The 27,459-nt window shown below is 37.3% G+C and overlaps 1 protein-coding gene across 1 annotated transcript in view; it reads left to right on the top strand.

Moving 5' to 3' along the window:
* The window catches only part of LRMDA (leucine rich melanocyte differentiation associated), a 1,299,052-nt gene that overhangs the window by 155,440 nt on the left and 1,116,153 nt on the right, over positions 1 to 27,459 (top strand). The window lies entirely within an intron of this gene.

The following is a 27,459-nucleotide window of genomic DNA, read 5'->3' as shown; positions in this document are numbered from 1 at the left end:
AAACATTTTTAAGGAGGTAGGATTGACAAAGTGTGAAATTCTGAGTTCCATCAACATCATGGATCATTGATTTAAATCTTTAGAATCAAGACTTAGCAACTGATTGTATTGGAAGTTCTTAAAGTGTGCTCCACAGACTTTGGGGGTTCCCAAGATCCTTTCAGATAATCACTCGCGAAGTCAAATTATTTTCATAATAATATTGATATTATTTGCCTATTAACCTCTTCCTTACTTTTCCATCTATTTAGCTGTATGAGACGGTTTTCTTTATAAACTTAGACCAAAAAATCATAGTGTGATGGATAGAATGCAGAAGCAGACATAAAAATTTAGCATTTATTGATCACCTGTTATGTACCAATACTGTGCTAAGCACTTTACAAATATTTTCTCATTTAGACCTCAGAACAACCCTGGGAGGTAGGAGCTATTATTATCCTAATTTAACAGATAAGGAAACTGAGGCAAACAGAAGTTAACACGCTTTGAGCAGGGTAACAGCTAGTAAGCGTCTGAAGGCTGTATTTGAACTCAGGGCTTCTTGATTCCAGGTTTAGCACTCTATTCACTGGGCTACCTAGTTGCCACTGGGCTGAGAGACCAATTCGGAGACCCTTACCTCTTGCAGGCAGGAGAAAATGAAGAAATTTATTAAATTAATCCTTGTTGTTAGATGAAGAACGCTTTTGAGGGCCATGGGGTAATGCTGAGATTATATCTTAGGTAGTTACATGGACAATATGGATAGACTTCTTGGTAAGGGCTGTAAATGACATACACTATTAGTGCTTTCTTTTTCTGGTACTCCCATAGCATCAGGAAAAAGTGAAAAAAGGGTTTCAGAATATTAGGTGGAATCCTAGTGATGACTCTATAGGCTGTGAGCTGCATACTTGGAGACATCTTCCAAACAGTGAGGTCACAGACCTATTTTTTGAATATTTGATTATCCTAGGCAATAATAATGTCTTACATTTATGAAGCATTTTAAGACTTGCATTTCATATATATATATATATATATATATATATATATATATATATATATATATATATATATATATATCTCAGTTGAGTCTTATAACAAACCCATGAAGCCAGCATTATAATTCCTCATTTTACAGGTGAGAAACTGAGGCTCAGAGGGGTTAAGGGACTTGACCACGATCACAAAATTAATAATTGTCTGATAGAGAATTCAAACCAACTTTTTCCTGAATCTGAATTTATTTGCTATACCATGTCCCATTCTAAAATATTATATCTTCTTCAAACCATTAAGGGAGACTGGTTGTGAAACCCAGATTTATTTTTAAGAGGTAGGGAGCAGCTGGTCATTTATAGATGGACAGTCAGAGGCACTGACCTAGTTGTATATCTGTCTTCAAGAGACAATGTTAATACTTTCAGTCAGATAAGAAATCATAAAAAGTAAAAAAAGGTGTGTATCTGGAATCAGCACCCAGCCTTTAAAGAGTTAAGTCAGAGCAGTTCTTTTACCATTTAATTTGTTTTCATCTTTGTTCTTAAAAAATAGTACTTAAAAAAATCACATTTCATTAATGTGCCAGTTCAGATTTTTTTCCCCTTGTCAGTTCAGCAATCAACAGTAATAAAAACTCTGATGTAAAATTTTCATACATTCAAAGTAGTATAAAGACATTAAAAGAAAATTCTCTAAAACATTTTCCATTTTTTGTTTCACTTATCAGGTGTTACATATCAGGTTATTATTTACCCAGATAAAACACACTGAAAAGTGATAGAAGTTGGTAAAGTGCCTATGAACCAATTACTTAGATATTGTTTTTTCCTTCCGACCATCACGATCAGACTGAGCAGAAATAAGATCACAGGAATGCTGAAATAACTGAGGATTGGGAGTAGGGTGGAGATAATCCACATGAGCCGTTGTCAGGCCAACCTGTACAAAATATCACTTCCACCAACAGCTCAGGTGTGTTGATGGGAGTTCATTTAACATATGGTGAGAGTATTCATCCTTCAAGTTCATGGAGTTGAGCCAAAGACATAGACAAAATAGCTTATAATCAAGAAGTGATTTGTTAGTTGGCACAATGGATAGGATATTGAATTTGAAGTCTGGAAGACCTGCCGCAAACACTTAGTAGTTAGTTGTATGACTTTGGGCAAGTCATTTATTTAAATCTCTTGATGTCTCAGTTTCCTCATCTATAAAATGGGGATAATAATAGCAACTACCTCCTAGGCTTGAAAGTTAGGTAAATTAATTTACATAAAATATTTTGGAAACTTTAAAGCATTGTATGTATGTTGCTTTTTTTTCCACTTTGATTTTCTAAATAACTTCAAATACTTTTTAAATATTTAATTTAATTTTTCTCAAATTAATTCTCAAATTCTCAAAACAAAATTTTAAATATTTATTTTAAAAAATTTTGAGTTCTCTAAATTCTCTTTCCCTCAAGTCCCTCATCCTTGAGAAGGCAAGCAATTTGATATAGATTGAACATGTGCAGTCATGTGAAATACTTCCATCTTATCCTTGTTGCAAAAGAGAATGTAGACAAAAAAAAAACCTAAGAATAATAAAGAAAGTGAAAAAGAGTCTTTTAATCTGCATTCAAACTTTATCAGTTCTTTTTCTGGAGGGAGTTAGCATTTTAACCATAAATCCTTCAGACTTGTCTTGGATCATTGTATCGATCCTTAGCTGAGAATTGCTAAATTCACAGTTGTTACAGTATTGTTGTTACTGTAGGCAGTGCTCTCTTGGTTCTTCTCACTTCACTCTGTATCAGTTCATGTAAATCTTTCCAAAATTTTCTGAAAGCATCCTGCCTGTCATTTCTTATAGAACAATAATCATCCATAACAATCATACCACAACTTGTTCAGCCATTTCTCAGTTGATAGACATCTCCTTGATTTCCAATTCTTTGCCTTTCTCCTTTCTTTTGATCTCTTTGGGATACAGATCTAGTGGTAATATTGCTGGGTCAAAGGGTATGCCCTATTTTATAAATAGTTCCAAATGTCTCTCCAGAATGGTTAGACAGTTCACAATTCTACCAATGCATTAGGATTCCAATTTTTCCATATTCCCTCCAACATTTGTAATTTTCCAAAGCTAGCCATTATTATTATTATTAATACCCAATATTAATAATAACATACCCACATGTATATGTGTATGTATGTATGTGTATGTATATATATGCACAAACAGCAGTACCTCCTTTTGTTTTTGTCATTATTGGTGAGTGAAATCTTCTTGAAAAATAAATCTTCCAGAGAAGTCAAACTTGCTCATTTTAAGCCTCAAGCTTTTATTTTGAGAAAAAAACCAACTTTAATGGAAAACTTTCCAATTCATCAAATCATATTCAACAGTTGTTTAAGGGCCCATGCCTATTTCAAAATACCATACATGCTAGGTGGTGAGTTTACAAATTTAAATAAAAAGAAGTAGCTGTTCTTTGGGAGATTATATTCTGATAATAAAAAAAAATAATAACCATGATATGTTGTTCAGTCATGTCCAACTCAGTGTGACTTCATGGACTATAATATCCATGGAATTTTTTGGCAAAGATACTGGAGTAGTTTGCTTTTTCCTTCTCCAATTCATTTTATAGATGAAGAACTAAAGTTGTTAATGGGGTTAAGTGGCTTGCTAAGGATTACTAATGCTATTAAATGTCTGGGACTGGATTTGAACTCAGGCCTTCCTGATTCTAGGTCCAAGTGTTGTATGCACTATAGCATAATCTAACTGCTTCCTGAGGATAATATAACTAATAGTAATTTAATGCTTTAAGATTTACAGTGTGCTTTATACAGATCTCATTTGAGATCATCTCACACAAGAAATGTGTGAGGTAGTTGCTTTAAATATTATTGCATTTTACAGATGAGCAAACTGAGCTTTGAAAAGATTAAGTGATTTGTCCAGAAAAACTTAAGACTAATTTTTACCTCAATCTTCCTAACTCCAAGTTTAGTCTTCTGTTTACTGGGCTTCACAGTTTAATGTAATAACTACTATTTATATTGCATTTTCCCAAAGAGTTAGTGTATATATATATATATATATATATATATATATATATATATATATATATATATATATATATATATATATATATATATATATATATGTATATATATATGTTCATATATATACACACACACACATATATATATATACATATACACACATATATACATACATATATATAAATCTGATTTGATCCTCTAATTATAGCACCATATCTTCTATGCCATGTGGTCTTCCTAATACTTATACATAGATAGAAATAAATACATAAAGATACATAAAGTAGATATGCTGGGGACAAAGAGGCCCCAGCTTGTTGCTCTAGGAATATTCGAGAGAGGAGAGATCCTTTTAGTTACAAGAATGGGGGGTAGGAACAGATGCATGAGTAGGAGACAACTGAGTCTCAAAGGGCAGTCAAGGATTCTAAAAGGTAAGGATGGGGGGGCAATGACTTAGATCAAGGAAATTGTTTATGAAATTATAAGGTGGCAAGTCAAATTAGAAAGGCAGCTGGTGGAGCTTCTTACATGAACAACTTTTATTTTTATCAAACTCTAGGATAGGGGTTTTTAACTTGGGGTCCACAAATTTTTCAAAAAATAATTTTGATAAATGCATTTAAATAGAATTGATTTCTTGTGTAATACTATTTGGTTTTTTCATGCATTTAAAATATTATTCTGAAGTTTTAGTCCTAAATTTAACCAGTTTGTCAATGGAGTCAATGATACAAAAGATTGATGGAGAACTCTTATCCTAATAAGATAATAGCAATAATAGACAGCCATAGAAAAATTTTGTTTTGAGATGTGGTATATTTAGATGTGACTTTGGAAGAATATTTTGACCACTACCTCAAGAATAAGAAATATCCTTGCTCAACAAAACAAGGCATAATTTATCCTTTTTCTTGATGACTTTTCATTAACTTTCTGGGTGAAGGGGGTAGAATGGGAATCTAGTACTTCCTTTGGCTTAGTGAAATGCCTGGGGCTGTTTGTAGACTTCAAAGAGGAGGTGAAACTTGATGTAGACATTGATGGATAAGTAGGAATCGAATATTCCTGTGGTGAAAGATCAGTGGGATAGGGAAAGATAGACTTACTAGACTTGGTCTTTCTCTGATGGGTGCCTTACAAGTTTCTGATTGACTGTGGTAACAGGGAGTTAACAGCCAACAACGGTCTGTTGGGGGAAACCACTGACAAGGTGATAATGAGATTAGTGCCTTCCGATTCTTTTATTAACATGTAGCAAAAGAATCATTTGGGCAATCAAATAATGGAAATAATGATAGGAATTAAGGGACACTAACTTCTGGACAGAGGGATAGGTGTTTGAAATTGCTTTTTAAGGATTTTTTTAAAGGAAAATTGTTAGGAAATTATTTTTTTCCTTCCAAACTTTACATACATATCTATTGATTTCAAATAAGGTAAAAATCCCTATTTGAACCTCACCAATGTAGGACTTCTAATTTAGACCTAAGGTAGGTTGAAATTTATCTTTGCCATAATTGTTGAATGTTTACCGTGAAAATCAATGGCATAAAAATTGTTGCAATGTCAATGTTTAGCCTACTTAAGAGAACAATCTCTTTTTAAGAACTTTCGAGATATCTACTTCCATCCAAATAATTGATAAACTGGTGACAAATCATTCTTAGCTATTCCTCAAAATCAAGCCCTCAGTTATACCTGGCAAACTCAATTTGCCTAGCTTGCATAAATGCACTTGAAAAATAATAAAACCACAATTTCTTGAAAAATATTCTATAATTCATATTTTTCATTAGTAGAGACTGGCTTCCCCTCCCAATTAGTCTAAATAAGTGAGGTTTGATTGATTGTTTTTTACTGAGTGGTGGTTTCCTCCTAAATCTAAGCCAAGATTGGGTTAGATGGGGACAAAGAGTGGAGTGTATGTGGCCAATTTAGAAACCTTTTAACCAGAGCTCCTGGAGTCATCATTCCCAAGCAAATGAGGGGCTTATTGGTTTTCGTCTGTCTTCCCCAAACAGTATTCTGGTAGGTTTTTTCTTCTTTTTTTAGTCTTTGTAAATGATAGATGAAGTCATTCTCCTTCTCTCTGGCTCAGTTTGCACACTTGGAGAATAAAAGGGTTGGGGGCATTATTGCCAAGGTCCCTCCTGGCTCCAAATCCTATAATCCTATATGGTTAAGAACTTCTATGTGTATTTTCTTTGGAGGAATTGTGCATTTTCCCCTCTAATTCTTTTAACCTACCAGAAGCCCCCTCAATTTCCCTTATCCTGGTCTACTCTTGTGTCTTTTAGCTCTGGTAAAGATTTAAGAATGGATAATAGAGGAATGAGTCATAGAATCCCAGAATTGCCTCAGAAAGCTTCTCCCTGCGCTCTGGCTCTGTACCTGGCTGAAAATCTCCCCAACATCCCCTTCTCAACAAGTGAACATCAGACCTTGCAGTTAGAAGACATGGGGGCAAGGTGAAAACACTCAGATTGACTCAGAGGATGTGGTACTGAAGTGGTCCCATTCTGAGTCGAGTAGCTTAAAGAAGCCAATAAGGCTTCTATGGGGATTATAAAAATAGAAATGCTGAAATGACTACGGACCTCTGGTCTTCTGGTGCTTTTTCTTAGAAAGGTACAACAGCAACAATAACTAGAATTTCTGTAACCCATTAAAGTTTACAAAGTATTTTTATATAGTTTTTTATTTGGTCTTCATAATAGTCCTATGAGGAAAGTGCTATTGTTATCATTTCCATTTTATAGACGAAATTTTAGAGAAGTTAAGCACATTCCCTAGGATCACACAGCTAATAATTAATTGTCTGAGATAGGAATCAAACCGAAGGATTGCTGTCTATAACTCTAGCCAGTCTAACTAACCTGTGTAAGATGCTCTCTCTCTGGGGATACCTGCTCCAGCAGAATTGGAAAATAGGGATAGGAGGAAATAGTAGCAAAGAGATAAGGAAACATTTGTGATTATTTAGAGTTAGCTTTCGTCTCCAGACTCTGGGATAAATGAGATGCAAGGAATAAGATTTCCTGTATTCTTCGGGTTTTTCAAAAGAAACAAGACCATTATCTAGAGCACAGACGTCTCAATATTATGTCGTTGGATAGAGCTCTCTTTGGAGGTAGAGCATCTGAGTGGTATAATGAATAGAATGGTAGTCCTGGACTCAGGAAGAACTGAGTTTAAACTCAGCTTCAGACACTTACTGGCTGTGTAACTCTGGGCAAGTCATTTAAACCCTATTTGCCTTAATTTTTTTGTCTGTAAACTGGGGACACACTGAGGAAGGAAATGGAAAACCACATCCATGGGCTCACCGAAAGTTAAACACAATTGAATGACTGAACAACAATATTCTTAGAGGCAGGTAGAAGGTCACCAGCCACCAATATGCAAATGCAACTGTTCTTTACCAATCCATACACTTCCATTCCCCTCTTCATTATTGCTTACCCCCATTTCCCCTTGTACAGATGAAGGAAACAAACAAAATACCAAAATAAAGATGAATATATTATCATATAGTAGAAAGATTAAGAAAAATGGGTTTTAGTTTTTTTCTCCATCAACTATTTTGACCAGTCATAAGTAATTCATCTCTTTTGCTTCAGTTTCTTCATCTCTAAAATAGAGGTGATATCTCTAGGTATCAATGAGAAAATGTTTATCAAGTGTTTTGTAAATCCTGTATCAACATCTGCAATTATTAATAACAAAACTAATAATAGTGGCTATCCTTCTGCCAAGTACACGGTAACCCCCAACTGTTAATATGTGTTAATTTGTGCATTTTGTAGGTAATTTGTTGACTTTCTATTTAATATGATAATCTACAGAATCCTTCAGAACTCTTGTTACATTTCTTCCATACTGGTTCCTCCCATTGTGGATTAGATATCTTGCTACTTAGGGCTCATTAGTTTCCTTTAGGCCAAGCTGGTTTCGTCCCACCAAGACTAACTATTAGGTGGTCTCTACCCCAAGTGAGAGTGAATAGCAATAAAAGAAAGAAAAATAGAAAGGAAGAAAGAATATGAGGGACATGAATGATGCTTGAAGAAGGATGAGCAATAAGAACAGCAATATTAAACTATGGTGCTTCATCATCTTTTGTTTCTAATCAATTATCAGGATTGCTTCCACCTCAGGTCTCAGAACTATCTCCTTCCCTCCATTTTCAAAACCATGTTTCATGTGATCTTCATTACCTTTCTCCTGGAATGTTGCAATAATGAACGTATGAAACAAAAGGTACTTATTAAGCACTCAGTATGTGCCAGACACTATGTTAAGTGACAAGGATATAAATACAAAAAATTAAGATAGTCCCCGCTTCTCAAGCAGCTTACATTCTAATGGAGAAGACAGTATATAGAAAAATATGGTGCTATGGAAGAGTGTTTTTGGACAGGGATGTCATAAATAATTGTCATGAACTTTCCAAGATTTGATTACTGTTTCCAAAGTTAAAAAAATTAAAAATCAGTAAGGGAGGAGCAGAGAAGATAAAGGGCCATGGTGACATGGGCTTTCATTGGTGTGTTGATTGCCTTCTTTCTAGTCTATCCCCTCACTCATGTTTTCCTCACAGATGTTAAAGTACGTCTGACTGTGTCACTCCTCAAGAAACTTCAATGGATCCCTTTTGACTTTTCAGTGAAATATAAACCCATCGGCTTGCCATTTAAAACCTTTACAACCTGTCTCCAACAAATTTATCCCAATGCCCCCATCCTCCTTATAGTTGCCCTCTGTATTATACTCATTTTTATTTTATTTCATGTCCCATTGCCATGTAGTAATCCCTGCAAATTATTGTTGAGGAAGAGATGGGCCTTGCTTTCACGGTTTTACTCAGCAATGTTTCAGTTTCCTAAATGCAGTTTTGCTCACTTTCCTCATTTTCTTCACACATATGATCTTATTGAGTTCATGTTATAATCCTGTGGAAATGGTGGGGCCACTAGCTTGATTTGTTCTTCCAAGAAATAAGCTAGAAAGGTTGTCCAGTTTAACCCAGGAAATTAGGGGACTCAGCAAGACTTCACAGTTGGTTGCATTATCTAGGTCTACCACTTCCTCTTCCTCCCTTTAAAACTCTGTAGATTTTCTCCTATTATTTTTAGATTTTTGAATGAAAAAGCTTCAACTGGTTTATTCTTGGCTGAAGAGTAGAACCCTGAGAATTCTCAGCTGGGTATTTGGGAAGCGCACTACAGTGGAAAGAGCTTTGGATCTGGCCCTCCACTTTCGCCCTCTGAGATGTTAGACAAGTCTCTGTTGGCTCCCTGCAAAGTGGAGGCTCTTCTAAATCCCCTCTGAGGTTCCATGTGGTGATAAATCTGGGACTGAGAAGATGCCTTCTATTAGTGTCCTTTCCCTTGCAGTACTAGTGAGGCACAGGAGCAGAGCAGGTCCCCTTTGCTTCTCACTGAGTGATTGAAATCTTCCCTGCCTTTGTTGCTCCTTGTCTCTGGAAGGAGTCCGGTTGAAAGAGTTGTGCAGGTTGGAAGCCCGGAGTGGAGTGTGTTTCAGGCTGAACCAACCAACTGGTTGTGTTAACAGACACGTGGCAAGGCTCTGACCTGTATTTTGCCTTTTGTTGTTAAAGCTGAATGACTTGCTGAGGGCGTCTTTCCTTGCTCCTTATTTGTTTGGCTCCCCTCCTCCCTACCCCCTTCATTTTGGAGCAGCTTGAGGAGTTGAACCCCATTTGCTGTTCAAAGTTATAATAAAGTCTTCAAAAGTCCCATTTCCTGTTCTGATGGGGACATCCAAAGTATAGGCTTTCCTCCTCAGCAGCTGATATCTGGCACCACAAAGATATCCACAGCATCAAGATAGCAGAAGAGGGAGGGAGAATAGCTGTCGGCCTACCTCGATATTAATTTATCTCTAATGGTTATGAAAAGAAAGTGGGGGAAAAAAGGGATTGCCGCAGCTCTTCTGAAGTCCAGAATAATGGTTTGCCTTATGGAGCTGCTTGCCTGACATGGCAGGGCTTCCTGATTTCAGTCTTCAGCTTCTCCTGTTCTTCAAACCCAGTAAAATGGCTGTCAATCTATTTTAAGCGAGGAAAATTGAAGAGGGCTTTTGAGCAGTATCGGCTGGCTTAGTTATGCCAGGCGATTTCTTTGGATAGTAATAATAGGGGCTGTCTTCAGAAATATTTCAGACACAAATGACTAGTTTTAAAGTTTCCTTCCCCCCGTTGCCCCCCACCTTCCAGCAAGCCACCTGCTCTTGGAATGCAAAGATGCTTTGCACTCCATCTCCACCCTCCCACCCCTCACCCCATCAGTGCAAAGAAAGAATGGGATGCTAGAAAGGCAGGATCAGAGCACCCAACAGCATCATTAGGAAAACGGTCAGCCCAGGGCAGGGGCTTGAACAAGTCCCTCTCTCCCTGCTCCTTCTCTTCCTCCTCCTCTCCCCCCAGCCCACCTCAGATAATTTATTTTTTAACTAGTTTTTACCAACCAAATGTTAACGCATATGCCGTGATTGCTAACCTCCTCTGGGCACCAAACCTGTTTTTTTCTTGAGTGCAATAAGTGATTATCCAACTCATGCTGCTCCAAAAAAGAGGTTTTGTTTTAATAAGCAGTTTGCAGTTTGGCACACAATGCTGAGGAAAGCAACATTATCTCTGGCAGTAAACTCTGCAGTCACTGCAAAGCTTGACAGGAAAATGATTGAGTCTGTTTGTTATACCTTTGTGGGGCTGCCACTGCTGCTGCTGATGGAAATGTTGCTATTTATTCAGCAATGCAATAACACTTCCTGTAATTTATGGATGCACATTCCCCAGATTACTAAAGGTAATATTGTTGACTAAAGGAAAGTATACGAATGGATAGTTTCAGTTGTTGCTGTCCTTATAAACGTGATTGACTGTTCAGTTTGCACAGGGAAGCATTTGCACAGGCCTCATCCCCCTTAACAATTACAGATTTCCCTTCCTCTGACAGTTACAAATAATATGGCCCGTCCTAAGTGGCAAAAAATTTACTGATTACCCCTCCAGAAGCACATGCAAAAAGCAGGGTCCCAGACTAGTATCTTCTGTCTGGACATCTCCACACCACGTTGTCTCTACCCTGGCTACGGTCTCCATGAATCCCCCATTGACAACCTTGCACCTTTCCCTTGGGAGCCAGGCTTTGATAAGTGAGTCCCAACCTCTCCCAAAGAGATCCCCTGCCCCATCACTCTCTCGTCATCTCCATTCTGTGCTACCTTCTTTGTCTTCCTCTACTGGATTGTGAGCTCCTTGAGGGCAGCCATTGTCTTGCTTGCCTCTATTTGTATCCCTGGCATTTAGCACAATTCCTTGCCTATAGAAAGTGCTTAGTAAATGTTCTCTCTATCCATCCTTCTTTCCTTCCTTCCTTCTTTCTATCTATCTATCTATCTATCTATCTATCTATCTATCTATCTACCTGTCATCAACCTATCCATCTACCTACTTATCGATAGTCTGTCATCTATCATCTTTCTGTCTGTCTACCTACTTATCATCTATCTATCTGTATGTCTCTTTATCATCTATCTACTCATCTTTCTATCTACCTATCTATAATCTATCCTCTGACTGTTTATATGTCAACCTACCTACCTATCTACCTACTTACTTGACTATCTGTCTATCTATCTATCTATCTTGGGAATACAAAGATAAAAAGAAGTATATTTTGTATCTAGAGGAATTGATTTCACTAATATAGAGAACTCCCAGTTACTTCCATCTATTCATCACTCTCTCTTCCCCCTTCTCTTTCTCTCCTTCTCTCCTTGGGGGCCATGAGTCTTGCCCATGATGGGCAAGAGACCAGTTGGAAGCCTTCTGTTCATGTAGGGGGCTCTATCATATAATTTAGAAACTTAGTCATTCTATATCTATATTGAGGCATTGGGAGTCAGGGAGGTATTCTTGCCTTTCACATAGGAAGTTCAGTGACTTTGCAATAGTGGGTACTAATATTTCACAGGATCATAGATTGAGATATGGGAAGAGCCTCATCTAGTCCTATTCCCTTATTTTTTTTATTAAAGCTTTTTATTTTCAACATTGACCCTTGTGTTCCAATTCCCTTTCATCCTCTTATTTTTGTAAATGCAAAAATTGAGGCCTAGAGATGTGGTTTATTCAAGGTAGGATCTGAATTCAGCTTTTCTAGCTCCAAATCCAGTGTTTTGCCCATGGCACCATGTTGCCTCTACTTAGAATCTGATTGCATAAGCTCCTCACTGGCCCAGTAAGAGAGGAAGAGGTGGTGCAGTGGCAAGAATTCTATATTTGGAGTCAGGGGACGCAACCATGTTGGCTCTCTCCTATTTTCTTACTGTGTCAGTTAGCTGACATTTCTGGATGTCAGTTCCTTTGTTAGTAAAGGGTTAGACTAAATGATCCAAAATTCTTTATTCCTTTATGTTGTAGAAAGTATCTTAGTGATAACCTAACCTTCCTTGAATAACAATTTCATAATACCATTTTTAGGATTTTTGTAGGGATCCTCACTTCTTTTTTTGAAAGGATACTAATTAGAGATCATAAACATTCATTCTTTTCTTGTCTTAGAGATAGCCAGACTTCCATAGTCCTTCAGTGATAGTGGCTGTGGCTGAGAGGATCAGCCTTGCAGACAAATACTCACATTAATGGGAGACCAACAGTGATTCAACAGTCAAATCAAATTTTAAAAGTGGGGGAGGTTTGTCTCTGTGGAAAGTGGTAGGCTGTCACCTCTTGGAAGGATGCGAAAGTTCATCTCTTTGAATGGATTCCATGACTTTCAGCTTTCTTGGAAAGTTGGTTAAGAAGTAGGTAGCTATGCTATGGATATTTCAATTTAGTTGATACTAAGATAAAATTCAGAGGGACTCATGCTTGATCTTGGGTCTTCCAATATAGAGGATCTGCCTTCATGATGGAAATCTTATCTTCTTGTTGTTTTTAGTACTTTGGGATTTCCTCTGTGCCACTTGGTGGGTCCATCCTTTCTATTTTATTTATTTTTTAAATTTCCTAGCCTGCATTCTTTTCTGGTCACTTATTTTCTTTTATAATCTTTTCTGCCATCTAAAGAAATTATATAATATGAATATGCTCATGTGCACACACATACCTATACAGATACATAGAACACACATGTGCATATACACCTGCATATGTGTACACAATAAACATATACATTCATACATAAATAATCATATACATGCATGTATGCATACATACACACATACATAGAAAGGTCCCAGTGAAGTTATAAACTATTTAAATGTATACACAGTACATACATGTACACAACATGGAAACACATATATACATGTATACATATACAGTGTGTACATAGTTGCATAATGTATGTTTATGCATATATATCAGCAAGGATTTCTTAAGTGCCTACTTTGTGCCAAGTTGGGCATCTAGGTTGTACAATGGATAGAGTGCCTGACCTGAAGTTAGGAAGACTCATCTTCCTGAGTTAAAATCTGGCCTCAGACACTCACTAGCTGTGTGATCCTAGGCAAGTCACTTAGCCCTCATTACCTCAGTTTCCTCATTTGTCAAATGAGGCAGAGAAAGAAATAATAAACCATCTTTGCCAAGAAAATCCCAAGTGCTATCATGAAAAGTTGGATATGACCCAAATCACTGAGCAACAATGTGGCAAGAACTGTGCTATGTGTATGTACGAAGATAAAAAGCAGAATATTTTGTATCTAGAGGAATTAGGTTAACATCTGGAACTGTGATTTCACTAATATAGAGGACTCCCAGTTAAGGAAACTCCATCTACCAGTGTAAGTAGCTAATTTTTCTGTGATTTATTATTGAAGAAGGTAAGTTATATCAGAACATGGATAAATTAGGTAATTTTTCCTTGTCATACAAACAGTAGTCAGATAGAAATCCAAACCTTCAGGTCTCTAAAGATAACCCTCTACAGATGCTTCTCTACAATATATAGTTAATGTGTAGATGTATATACATGGATAATGAGTAATTAATTAGGCTCATTAGCTATCCATTAATGATAGGCAGTTCAGCAGACTGATCCCATATTTTCACTTTGTTTCCCAATTTTATGATGCATTTATTTACTGACTCCAGTATGATTTCTAGATCCAAATAAAAATATTTTAAAAAACTCAGTTACTGAATTTGGGAACAAAAGAAAAAATATTTTGTTTTGTAGACTTTCCACTATTTTTTTTGCTTTAGTCAATTAAATAAATAAGCCATAAGTGTGAAAAGTTTTAAAATAGCTAATATCTAATTAATTCATGCACCTAAGTAATATACACTAGCCTTCTCTGCCCACTCTGAAAGGAAAAGCTGAGGGAGATTTTTTGGCAGTTTATGGACTGTCGCTTCTATACTAAAGAATGTTTCTCCCTCCCTTAATTTCTGCCTTTATCAGACCATTTTGACTTAATTCAATTTTCCACCACAAAATACAGTGTCTGAAATCTAAAGATGTTTGCAAATCCTAGTTTTAATTTAACAGTGGCTAGTGTTTTATAATTACAGTGTGTGCTTTTAGCTAAGTAAGTCATTATCCTTAAAAAGTTTTGGAATTAAGGTATAAATAGAGAAGTGGTTGGTAATTTTGCTAATGCCTGAATTCTTTTATCAGTTTAGATTTCCAGAAGGCCACTGCACTTTTTAGGTAGTACTGACCTTATCCCAACCTGGGGGAATAATGCCCAAAATATTACAAAGAAAATATTCTTAATACTTCCTGGATAATCAGCTACTTGGCTGATGACAGATGGCTTAGTTTTAAAATGATAATTATTTTGTACATGTGACAATATCCATAGACTATCAGAATTAGCTAGCTCAGATTGATCTTAACTCTATTTTTTTATTTTTGTGGAAATAACAAACCAAAACCCACCTACATGCCAACCTTTGCCCCAAAGAAATATATGTATAGTCTTCAGTAGTAACTGTTTATTCCTATAGTAATATAATCTTTTCTTATGTGTGTTGAATTTTTTCATTAGCTTTAATGCTAATGAAGAAGATGGTTATGAAAGTAATAAAGAAAAATATCAACGACACTGCAAGGGAGATTTAATTTCTTTCTCACCCTACCCACTGTTGTTCTGTCTTCCCTGCCTGACACATGGATTAGTCATACAAATGGGGAGCATCACTTTTAGGTATCGTACCCTGCTTATTTAAACTTACACAGGTTGAAATGCTTAGGAGACAAGTAACTTGTTCAAGAATTTTGAAGGTGAGTGGGAATGAGAGAGATTTCACTTGGATTGGAACCAACAGATTTTATTCCTTCTGCCATCAATGCTTTTAACTTTGGCTAATTGGATAGGGATAGCATTGTTCTACTTTGTCAGCCTGGTTGTAGCTTCTCCCAAGGGGTCCCTTTAGCAATGTCACCCATAGGTGATCATTTTTTAAAACAAAACCCAGGGGTAGAGTGAAACATTTTAGGGGAATCTGTTCCCTGCCATGAATTTTCTGAATGTTAATATTAAAATTGTGGAATTGTGCCAACTTTCCACATTTTCTTTATTTCCATCGGGAATTAGGAACAATGGGGGAAAGTCACAGAGAGGCAGATTTTGGCTCAAGTTGTAAGGAAAAAGTTCTAAAAGAGCTGTCCAAAGGTAGACTGATTTGCTCACTTCTCTAGGTTTAAATGACGACATGTTGGGGAATGCTGCAGATAGAGGAATCATAATTTGGATGTAGCTGTCATTAGATGATCTTTGAGGTCCTGACCTGAGTGTAAGTAAGAAATTACACTTTAAGTAATCTGAGGCACTCTAATTCAATTGCTTGGCACATAGTAGGTCCTTAAATGTTTACTGGTTTATTGATTAATTGATTCTCTACTTGACCCCTTCCACTCCTCAAACTAAATCCTGTGAACAGTGAGATTGATATTTTGACATCCATTACCCACTCTCTCCCCCTTCTATTGGATATGTGCATATACAGTGTTGTTGTTTTTTTTTCCTTTTGAAGGGAGAAAGATGTTCCTTTGGATACCATATTGGGAGTTGTTATTTATTTACCCTTCAATATTTCTAGAATCTATGATACCATAGAATCATTGAATTTGAGAGTTGGAAGGGACTTAGGGACATATGGTCCAATCCAAACATGAAAGTAATCCCCATCATAACATACCAGACAAATGATTATCAAGATTCTTCTTGAAGACTTATAAGGAAGGGAAACCCATCCTTTCTTAAGCCAGGCCATTTTACTTTTAGATACCCTGAATGTTAAGTTTTTTACCCTGGCATCAAAGCTAAATATGCTTTTTCTTTTTTGCAAATTTCACCCTTTGTTGTTGGGATGTTCCCTTCACTAATACAACTCGTAGATCTTCTCTAACAGTACAAAGTTTTCTAAACCTTGTTTGAGATCTCCCTAGGCTAAACAAACAGTATACTTTTATTAAGCAGTTAGGGCCAAACTACCTAATAAAAATCAATGTCCACACAACTTAGTGGCTATTTGAAAAAATAATGCACATAAATTGAAAACAAAAAAAGGATTTCTTTTATTCAAAAATAATCATAATCATTTACTAAAAGGATGTTGCCTTTTGAGTACTTCATAGCTACTCAGACCTTGGTATCAAGGTGGACACCCTAATTTCTTTTTTCATGTTGATTTCTGTGCAACACTTGCTTTTTATCATAGAAAACCCAACTTTACAAATATAGTATGCTGTGAATGAAATTTTCTTTTGGAAAATTAGTGGTGGAGCTATAAGTACAACCAAATAAAAATATATCTCAAATAGAGAAACTGTCAATAGGAATAAAGTCAGATTTAAGATTGAAACCTTCTACTGGTGGTTAATTTGTGAAGCATCTAACATGGCAATACTTCTCTGGAAAATTTAAAATATCCTCTGGTACCCCTGTGAGTTTGCTTTAGCTACATGGCACTTGGACTTAGTGGATGTATTCTGTTGAGTATCTTTGTGCCTTACCCGAGGAAGAGCCTTTGTTCCCTTCAATGCAGCTCAAATGCTACCTCCTATGTGAGGTCCTTCTGGCCTTTCTAAAACCTCTCCCAAATTAATTGGGATTTATTTTTCATAAATTTCTAGAAACATATATGCACATATATATATATATACACACATACACATATATACACACATACACACATATTTGTTTTTTCTCTTGGCGAATAGAAGTCAAAAGATGACTTGAGTGTATTTTACTTATTCATTCTATTTTAATCTTGAAAATTTAAGTCTTCTGGTAGCTCTGATGTCCATCAATGTCTAGAGAATCTCTCTCTTGGTTTTCTTAATTGTAAAATTTATTTTGGACTGAGTCTTTTATTGATCTAGGAAACTTTCAATGAGGAAACTCACTTGGCTCATGTTGTTGGTCACCTGCTTTGATCTTGTGTTCATAAAGAGTTGCTCACAGCACTGAGCAGTTAAATGGTTAGAATCTTACAACCTTGAACTGGGCCTTCCTGACTGATGATTGGATAACATCATTTTTCTGTCTTTTGCTTCCCACTACCTCTCACTTATCAAATCATTAAAATTGAACATAATTGGACTTATAAAATCATTAAAATTGGACATAACTAGATGTGAATTAGACTTTCACTAAGCCCTAACCATGTGTCAGGAACTATACTAAATTCTGAGGATACTCATAAACTAACTTTAACATCAATCCCATATTTATTGGGCCCCTCACTCTAACTTGAAAACAAAAGGTCCAAACTCAAATGTGTTTGACTGCTTCCATAGTCAAGTCAATAAGCATTTGTGTACCAGACATAAAGAAGCATTGCACTCAAATTCCACAATATCTTGTTTCTTTGAGGGGGGGTGGACATTTCAACCCATAGTTGAAACTTCATGATTTTATTAGGAAAACCAGTGAACGGAATCCAGGACAATGTGGAGGTAGACTCTTTTGTTTGGCAGAAACCACAATTGAGTTGAACCTACATCAAAGCAACCAACTCTTCTTCCTCCTCCCTGCCCCCTAATAAAATTTGTCCCTTTGGCAGCCTGACTGGCACTGACTTAAGAGCAGGAGGGTAATGGATGCACAGTACCACTGCATTCTGGGATATTGTTTAAATACCGTAAAAAGCCCTACTCATTTACTCTGTCTGAGCACTGGAGAGAAAAACGGTGTAGTAATCCTGCCATAGCAGGTGGTACTACTTTCATATCAGTAGAAAATGAAATTGTGTGGATGTTTCTCCCCCCTCCTCTCCCGTTCTCTCTTTTTAATCTTTAAATAAGACGATTGGTAGCCTGTTGGCAAGAAAATAGGCCCTGAATTTTTATTCAAAGTTATACAAGGATGATAGTTGGAATTTTTGGCAGGAGGCACGCCATTGCTTTTCAGAAAGTGCTGTCAAGGGAAGCTTTTTCTGAGTTACCTGCTGGGCCCAAGCTCTTTTATGTTGTTGTTGTGACAGGTAGATTTATAAGGCTTGAAATTTGTACAAATCAGTTGTCATTCAGTGCTGGCTGTCAATGTGTCAAGCTGTCAGGCCTGCTGTGAGGGGATGCCTGAGGGGGTGTACAAGGGGGCAACCATGGAGAAAGGAAATGAGTTCAAACAGACCTGAAATGGAGCTCAGTTCTCAGGGTTTTCTGCCCCTGTAGAGCCGGCATTGATTTTTCTTCGTGTTGAGCAACAGCAAACCTTAAATGACACGTTGTTAGCAATCTAAAGTTGCTGTTTATTGTCTTTTAAATGGCAGCAAATCATGCAGAAGAGAATACAGTGTGTATTTTCGAATTGTGCATGTTTAGCAGCATCCCGTGCATGTCACTTTTCTGGCCTGGCTGGTTTCCACCGAGGGACCTGCTGCTTCAGTGATGAGGACAAGTTTCCGGAGCATTTTGCAGACACAGCATGAAAGGAAGTTTTGTGCTCTTCTCTCCCTGTGCCGTAGATCACCAATAAACATGGTATTAAAGACGCGGGGACACTGCACTACTGTTTAGCCTTTATTAAAGGGGGGAGAAGCAGGGATGGGTGGAGATGTGCATCTGAGTCCTCAACCTGGTCACTCGGGGGAAGGCGCTTCTCTTAGTGAACCAGGATCCCTTGGATTTTCTGGGCAGAGCGATCAGCTAAACAGCCCATTTCCCTCCCCTTCCTCCTTTCAAACAATAAAAACAAACAAATAAAAAGTCCTTCCAACAGTGTCTGTGAATATTTTTCTTAACCGTTCTAATCTCTTATTGGCAACAGCATCAAACCATGTTGAATATTATAATACCTGAAAAGCTCAGGCGATTTCTCCATCCTATTCTGAGGCGTTCGTGTAATAGTCACTGAGTAAATATTAGTTATGGGTCAGATTTTCCATGCTTTTCTTGTTTACATCCCTAGGAGATATATAATAAATGTCTGCTCCCTGCCCTTAATTCTCTCATTCCAAGTACCCCATGTTACCATGAACAGATCAGCTCCTCAGTCTGGTGAGACAATACGATTTTTTGAAATCTCTTTTATTTCTAAACCTGTGATCCCACAACCTAATTCTGAAAAAAATTGCATTTTACCTATATTTAAGTGCCTTGTTTATCAGTAAAATTTGAAATTTTGCTTTGGATCTGTGATTTTATTTGTGTGTGGGATTCTCTGTACTGGATACACATTAGCATCTTATCTGTAATTTCTAATCTTAGAAGACTTGAAAAGAATTCTTCCTGACTCCAAGGTTAGTCCCCTACCTACTATGCCAAAATTAGTTCTTGAATTGTAAATACATGTCATTAAATAAATTTTTTTTAAAGGTCTTGCTCCTTCATTCAGATTTTATCTCCTAAGGATGATATAGCCCCTGTCCAGATGTGTGGTTCTTCTCACATCTGGACTGAGTAGCTTAGCTTTAATTAGTCTTATAATTTTTTTTGGCCCATTTCTATGATCCACTATCTACCAGAGACTTAGAAATAGGAAGGAGATAAAAAATAAAGAGGGCACGAGACGGAGAGCTGACCAGGAGCCTGGAAAGTGGGAAGGTGACACTTGAGAAGTAGTCAGCACCAAGAGGTAAAAAAATTAATCAAAGATTTCCATATAGCCATTACCAGCTGGCATCCATGGCCTCAGAGTCTTTGAGCTAAAGTGTCTATAGAGAGGCGCATGGCACAGCTGAGTTTGTCTTGTAAAAGCGCAGCTGTCCAAAACATGACAGCTACAGCATTAGCAGGGCCATTAAGAGGTGTAGAACATTTCCAGGGAAATGATTTGAAAAATGACAATGCTGGCTCCTGTGTGATATTAATTATACCCTGTACTCATGGCAAATAAGCTAAAATAGTTGGCAAGAAAGACAAAGTGAGGTGTCTGGTTTCTGAGCGTCATTCCAATCAAATAGGGCAGGGCTTTATTTTATTTACTTGATTGTAAAGAAGAGGAAGCATTGGGAAGTTCTGGGTTGAGGACATGTGCTTGTGGTCAAGGGTGGTCAAGAGAGAGGAAGAATAAAGGGTAAATATAAGAAAAAAACCTTAATGAAAATAGTCTCAATATGGAGCTTATGCATCTATAGGAGATGGTATATTTTGTGGAAATCAAATCTGTATTTTAGAAAGAATGTTAATGAACTAGAGTGCGACCTGAGAAGCATGTTGTGATTATGTCAAATGAAGGAACTGGGAATGTCAAGTGAAGGAATCTTGGAGAAGAAAAGGATGAAGGGAAATGGATGGACTGGAGAAAAAAATTATTAAGTACTTACTGTACAGACATTATGATAAATGTTGGGAATATAGATTAAGAAAAGTGGTCAGTTCCTACTTGCAAAGTTTGCAAAAAATATTCTAATTGGGGTTGATGACACTTATAACAGTGTTGTTTCAGGGAAGGATGGAAAGGCCCAGTAATCCTTAGGTATTATGACAGGACTTATGGCAAGGCCCATTGGTCCCTAGAACTGCTAAATATTCAACAATCAGCTTTCTCTAAGTTAAATATGATATTAACATTTTCTTCACTTTCTCAAAATTAATAAATCTAGAAATTAATAAAACAACAAATCAAGCTCTGATTGATATCTTTGGCTGATTTCAGTATGTCCTTGCTCACACTGAAACTTTAACAATTTCTGGCTTCAATATACTCTCCATTTGTGGGGCATTTCTGGGAAGGGAAGATCCTTGTGGGAAATCTGGATAGATGAGAGTAAGGATGGAGATGTTAGAAGTAGGTCCCACTTCTGACCATTGGATTCTCCCTTCCAGCACCCTTAGCACTCTACAGGCAGAAGGGGTTTGGGATGTTTTTAAGAGATTAAAAGGATCTTTTGCTAATCTGGTGGATGCAGTAGCCATGTTAGAATTATTTGGAAGGTTGGCCCATGGAAAAGGGATTTAAACCAAGAGGGAAGAACTAAGAAATATGGACAAAAGTTGCAAAGAAGTAAATTTTTTTTATGGTAAAGAAAAATTTCTTAATGGTTAGAGCTATCTAAAGATAAAATGGTTTCCTTCAGAAGGATAATATATTTTCCTTCATTTCCCATCACAGAGAGGACATCCTGATCCCTTATTATGCTGGGTTCTGTAATTTGGTGATTTCTGTGCCTGGATTCTGGGGGAGAATTAACAATAGCCCATGGTTCCATGGATCAGAAATCAAGATTCTGAGTGTTTCTCTAAGTAAAACATTGTTTTCCTTGTTTGCAAAATAGCTTTCTCTCTCTAGAACATTTACATCAATGAATGTTTTATTTTTTTTCATTATTTTGTGAGGTAAGATGGAGTCAAGGCCAGAAAAGTCTTCAGGTCCTTCACTGGCCAATACCACAAGTGTCTTTAGGTTTTTGAGTGGCCAAAGCTAGAAGAATCTTCAAGTTCTTGAATGACCAAGCCAGAAGAGTCTCTGGGTCCTTTCTTAGACAATCCCAAAGTCTGACAAAGAAGATAGACTTCAGTATGTGTGATTAATTAATAAACAGTTATTAAGCACCTACTGTGTGCTAAGCACACTGCCAAGCATTGGACCCAAGTCCAAAACCATTTTTCTGTTTTTATTACTTGTGTGAAGTTGGGGATGTCTGTCTATTTCTGCACCTCAGTGTTTGTTAAAAAGGAAGGAGCTAGATGATCTTGAGAGTCCTACCCTGCTCTAAATCTCATAATCCCAAGGGAGTAGGATGGGATAATTAGCCCTCTCCAATTTCACAGATGGAGAAATTAAGAAAATAAGTTACCCAAAGCCACAGAACACTTTAGGGGAAGAAGTGGGCCTGAAATCCAGTTTTCTCAACTCCCAACTCAATACTTCCTTCTTAAGATTATGTAGACCTTCTTCTGGAAAGAATCACCATTCTTTTCCCAAAAGCTTTCTACTCCCTTGTCTCAGGAAATCCCCACAGGTAATCCAATAATCATTTTAACCAAAGATAAAACAGTCTTCAGGTTCTTGAATAGTCAAGGCCAGAAAAGTCTTCAGGTTCTTCACTGGCCAATACCACAAGTGTCTAGGTTTTTGAATGGCCAAAGCCAGAAGAATCTTCAAGTTCTTGAATGACCAAGCCAGAAGTGTCTCTGGGTCCTTTCTTGGACAATCCCAGAAAAGTCTCCAGGTCCTTGTTTAGGCAGAGCCAGAATAATCTTCAGAGCCAGAGGAGTGTTAAGGCATGAATGTAGTTTGATCTTGACTTTATTTCTTAACCTAAACCCTTTCCTAAAACTTCAGCAACCATGGAGACTTGCAACATCTTGTTTCATGCATCTGAAAGCACCATCATTTCCAAGGCAGATCCCTTTCTCAGGAAGGATGCTTGCCTCCATCAGACTTTCAGAAAGGCCACCGGCCTCCTTGCCTTGTCCAGGGGCCCCTTCTATAAACCTGTCCTCCTTGAGGCTCTTGAGAATGAATGGGCCTTTCTTCCTGAACTGAAGCTCAGCTGCCTCATCCCTCTTGCCTAACTCCCTGCTCAGTTGCTGAATTACCCTGTATAAACAAGCCTTTGTTGGACCTGACTGTGAGAGATGAGATGCTGACCCTGGCTTTGGGGAACAGGCAAATAGCCTGGGAAAAGAAGGGGTCACAACTGGTCAAAGTGCTGTGCTTTAAGAAAAAATTAAAGAAGGTTAATGATTAGTTTTAAATTGAGTCAGGGTGAGGATCCATTTGTGGGGCTCTGTGTAGATGTGTGAATATCTGTAGGTACCCTGGAAGGGGAATGTGGCTGCAGGATTTGTTAACATCCATCACAACAATAAAATCTTTGGGTGAGTCCCCTTGGAAATCAGCTGAGACCTCTTGAAGAACTGTCAAAATACTTCTGGGCAGTTATCTCCTAATCCTGCAAATGTGCTGAACATGGGAAATTTCATTCAGTGTTAAACCACCAAGTACCAAAGAGAAAATGCCTGGAAATTATAGTCTTTGGCAAATTAGGGCTCGCCAGGCTTTCTCTCCCTCTCAGAGGCCTGAAGAGCTAGGCAGATTCTGTTTACCTTGAAGCTGCAGTCGGCCACCTAGGGGCTTTCTGTTAATGTCTCTGGACCCTGGTCATGCTATCATCAGGATTTGTTATTGAATGACCTTTGTAGGATTTTTACAAAACCACAACCTTTTCTTGTCAAACATTCAAGGCTTTGTCAAATAGGGCTGTTCTCTGGGCTGGGCAAGTTTAACAAATCCACAATCTTTGTCACAAGAATGGCCCCTCTCTGAGCCTCCTGGTTTGAGGGAACCTCGGAGCAGCTTGGAACTGGGAACCCCTGAGCTCTGTACAGAGTACTCTGTCTGCAAGAGCCAATTTTATTTTTCTTTAATTTGAACACTTGGACTAGCAGTGGAAAAAGCTAATACACACATACATAACATATACACATATATACATACGTGTATACACACACACACACACACACACACACACACACACACACACACATATATATATATATATATATATATTCACTTTTGTGTATAATCTTTGACATACACACCTGGTTTATAGATGGATTGTCATCTGCCTTGTTCAGTGAAATCCCCATCTTGGGAGTTTCCCATACTGGTGAAATCACAAAGACTTATCCCTCTGATATCAGAGATTTCAGAGAAATTATTACCCCAGGATCATTAGACAAGGAGAAGGCTAGATCTTCTGACCTCCAGATTCCACTTTCCACTAATTCATGGTATTTTATAAGGCACCTGTCTCACCTCAGAGGACCTTTTTAAAAGTTTTTATCTAGGAAATAGGCATGGAGAGGAACTTCACCTTATGTAAAATCTGAGCAACAACCAGAGACAGAAGCTTGAGTCTTGAGTTCTTGCTCCTGATTTTAGGATATTAACAAAACCAATAGTTGAAAACCTAAGATATTACCACAAAGGATAATTGATTCACTCCTGGGTTCCCTATCCATAAGCACATTATTTTATTAAATATATAGTGTGCTATGTGAAAAAGCCACCCAGTATAGGATAATCTTATTGTAAGCTGTCATTTTTTGCCTAATTCCTCATTCTATTTTTTGTGTGTTTGTAGCTGATAGGAGTTATTTTAGTCGTATCTAACTCTTTGTGATCCCATTGGTGGTTTTCTTGGCAAAGGTACTAGAGTGGTTTGCCATTTCCTTCTCCAGCTTATTTTACAGATGAGGAAATTGAGGCAAATGGGGTTAAGTGACTTAAGTGGAGCCCACTAAGTGATGTAAAAAGTACATCTGCTGAGTTTCTTATTATGGAGGGGAGGAACCTAAACATTTCAAATGACACAGAGTTAACTGTCACTAAAGATTTGAGGTTAAGGAAAGAGGGATTTTGATCTTGAGTGACTCAGAAATAAATGTTCATTTCAAAGGTCTATTTCTTTAAAGAGAAAGGGAAAAAATCTGGAATCACATATGGGCTAAATAAGCTTCAAATTTTTTCTGAGCTTGGAGAAATTCCATTTGAATTGTGCATCTACATTTCAGGAAGATATTACTATTCTTTGCTTTTTAGGACTCAATGAAGAGCAATATCTTACTGAACTACTTGAGTCCTAAAGGAGAAGCATGTTGACTCCCATTGCCAAGATCTAATAGAGATTTTTCTTTACAACATTCAAATGCTTTGGCCCTGTACTATAACTTAGTCTCAAAGCCATTTGGGAAACTTTGTTTATCTAAGTAGGCGGAGTGCTTGAGTCTTTCTTGCTTCCATGGATAACTCCAGGGAGATATTGTCAGTCTTTCAAATGACTTTCATGTACTTTCTGCCCTGTTCAACTGATGGACATGGATGTTCACAGACATTTTTTTTTTGGCAAGTTGTACAGTGAGCTAGTTACTTCCTAATGCATTCTGACTGCTTCCTGGGATACCCAGTGGGCTGTAGCCTGAAGATGGAAAAAAATTCTGGGTGGGTATTTAAGAACAACTTGATTTAGTTGGGGAAGTGACTGACGCTCAGGTGGAAACTCTGTTGTTCTCCTCACTTGAGATGGAGGGGATCAGTCTACTTGGCTGATAGGAATCCTGATTGTTAAACTTATTGGAATAAACAATAGAGGAAATAAAAGCTATATGCTCTCAAGTTGAACCTTCTCTTCCTGTACAGGGGCAAAAAAACCTCTTTTTTCTAGTAAAATAATTTATTTTATTTATTAAATAATTAAACTATGCAATAAATGAAACATATAAATAAAATATTTAATTTATTAACATTAAAATCATAATAGTGTTCTGCATTGTGCTCCTAGGCAAGTCTCTGTGATATGAAGAAAAAAATTCCCTGGACTTGGAACTAGGGCAGGAACCTGGATTTGTGCATTTCTTCACTTCCTAAATATAAATTCATAATCAAATAACAACCTTTCTGAGAATTAATTTCCTCAAATAAAATGGGGATGATAATATGTACACTACCTACTCTTCAGTGTTGCTGTGAATTTCTTTCTTTCTTTTTTTTTTTTTTTAAGAGTGAAAATACTATATTATAGTCCACATTCAATTCCCATTGTCCTCTCTCTGGTGCAGATGGCTCTCTTTATCACAAGACCACTGGAACTGGTCTGAATCACCTCATTGTTGAAAAAAGCCATGTCCATCAGAACTGATCATTGTATAATCTTGTTGCTGTGTACAGTGTTCTCTTGGTTCTGCTCATTTCACTTTGCATCAGTTTAATAAGTAGTAAGTCTTTCCAGGCCTCTCTGAAATTATCCTGCTTATTATTTTTCTTACAGAACAATAGTATTCCATAGCATTCATATACCATAATTTATTCAGCCATTCTCCAACTGATGGGCATCCACTCAGTTTCCAGTTTCTTGCCACTACAAAAGGGGCTGCCACAAACATTTTTGCACATGTGGGTCCCTTTCCCTCCTTTAAGATCTCTTTGATATAAGCCCAGTAGAAAGACTCACATGCATATGTTTTGAAAATAAAAAGGCTTTAATAAAAAAAAAACAACAAAAAAACAAAAGAGCCACGTCCATCAGAATTGACCATCATACAGTCTTATTGTTGCCATGTACAATTATCTCCTGGTTCTGTTCATTTCATTTAGCATCAGTTCATATAAGTCTCTCCTGATCTTTCTGAAATAATCCTGGTGATCATTTCTTACAGAACAGTAATATTCTATAACTTCATATACTATAACTTGTTCAGCCATTCTCCAATTGATGGGCATCTACTTAGTTTCCAGTTTCTGGGGCAAGAAATCTTTAAAACAGAGGTTAGGGAAAGGAGAGATTATTAGCCTTCATAGAAATTTAATACCTTCCAAATGAGCACTTTTAACTCCCAAGTTCAGTTTTCTTCCTATCATCCATGGTACGTCTCAAAGTACCTGTCTTACTTGGAGTACCTTTAAATATATTTTGGGAGGAAACTGAGGCATGGAGAAAGCCCCATCTTATATAAAGTCAGAGGAACAAGAGAGAAACTCTAGGAATCTTGGCTTCTTACTCCTAATTTGATGATAATATTCAAGCTGTTGTTTTAAGACCTAAGAGATTACAGAGGAAGATGATTTGCTTCTGCGCTGTCCATATATTCAGAGTTTTACTTTATTGCACTCATGGACAGGATGGCCAATGCCCTCAGATGGAAGTATGAGCTTCAGTCTGTTCCTGTTTTTTTTTTTTTTTTTTTTGCCATTTCAGTTGCATCTGACTCTTTGTAACCCCATTTGGGTTTTTCTTGGAGGAGACACTAATGTGTTTGCCATTTCCTTCTCCAGCCTATTTTACAATGGAGGAAACTGAGGCAGACAGAGTGAAGTGACTTGCCCAGAGTCACATAGCTGATAAATGGATTTAAACTCAGGAAGATGAGCCTTCCTAATTCCCAGCCCAGTGCTTTATCCATGCTATGCAGCTGTCCAGTGTAAAATGAGAGGCCTGGATTGGATGGCCTGTGGGGTCCTTTCTAGCTCTACATCCATGACT

The sequence above is a fragment of the Sminthopsis crassicaudata genome, chromosome 2 (genome assembly GCF_048593235.1).
Source record: "Sminthopsis crassicaudata isolate SCR6 chromosome 2, ASM4859323v1, whole genome shotgun sequence".
NCBI classification, from domain to species: domain Eukaryota; kingdom Metazoa; phylum Chordata; class Mammalia; order Dasyuromorphia; family Dasyuridae; genus Sminthopsis; species Sminthopsis crassicaudata.
The sequence above is the reverse complement of the archived record's forward strand: the minus strand, read 5'-3'. Positions and strand labels throughout refer to the sequence as shown.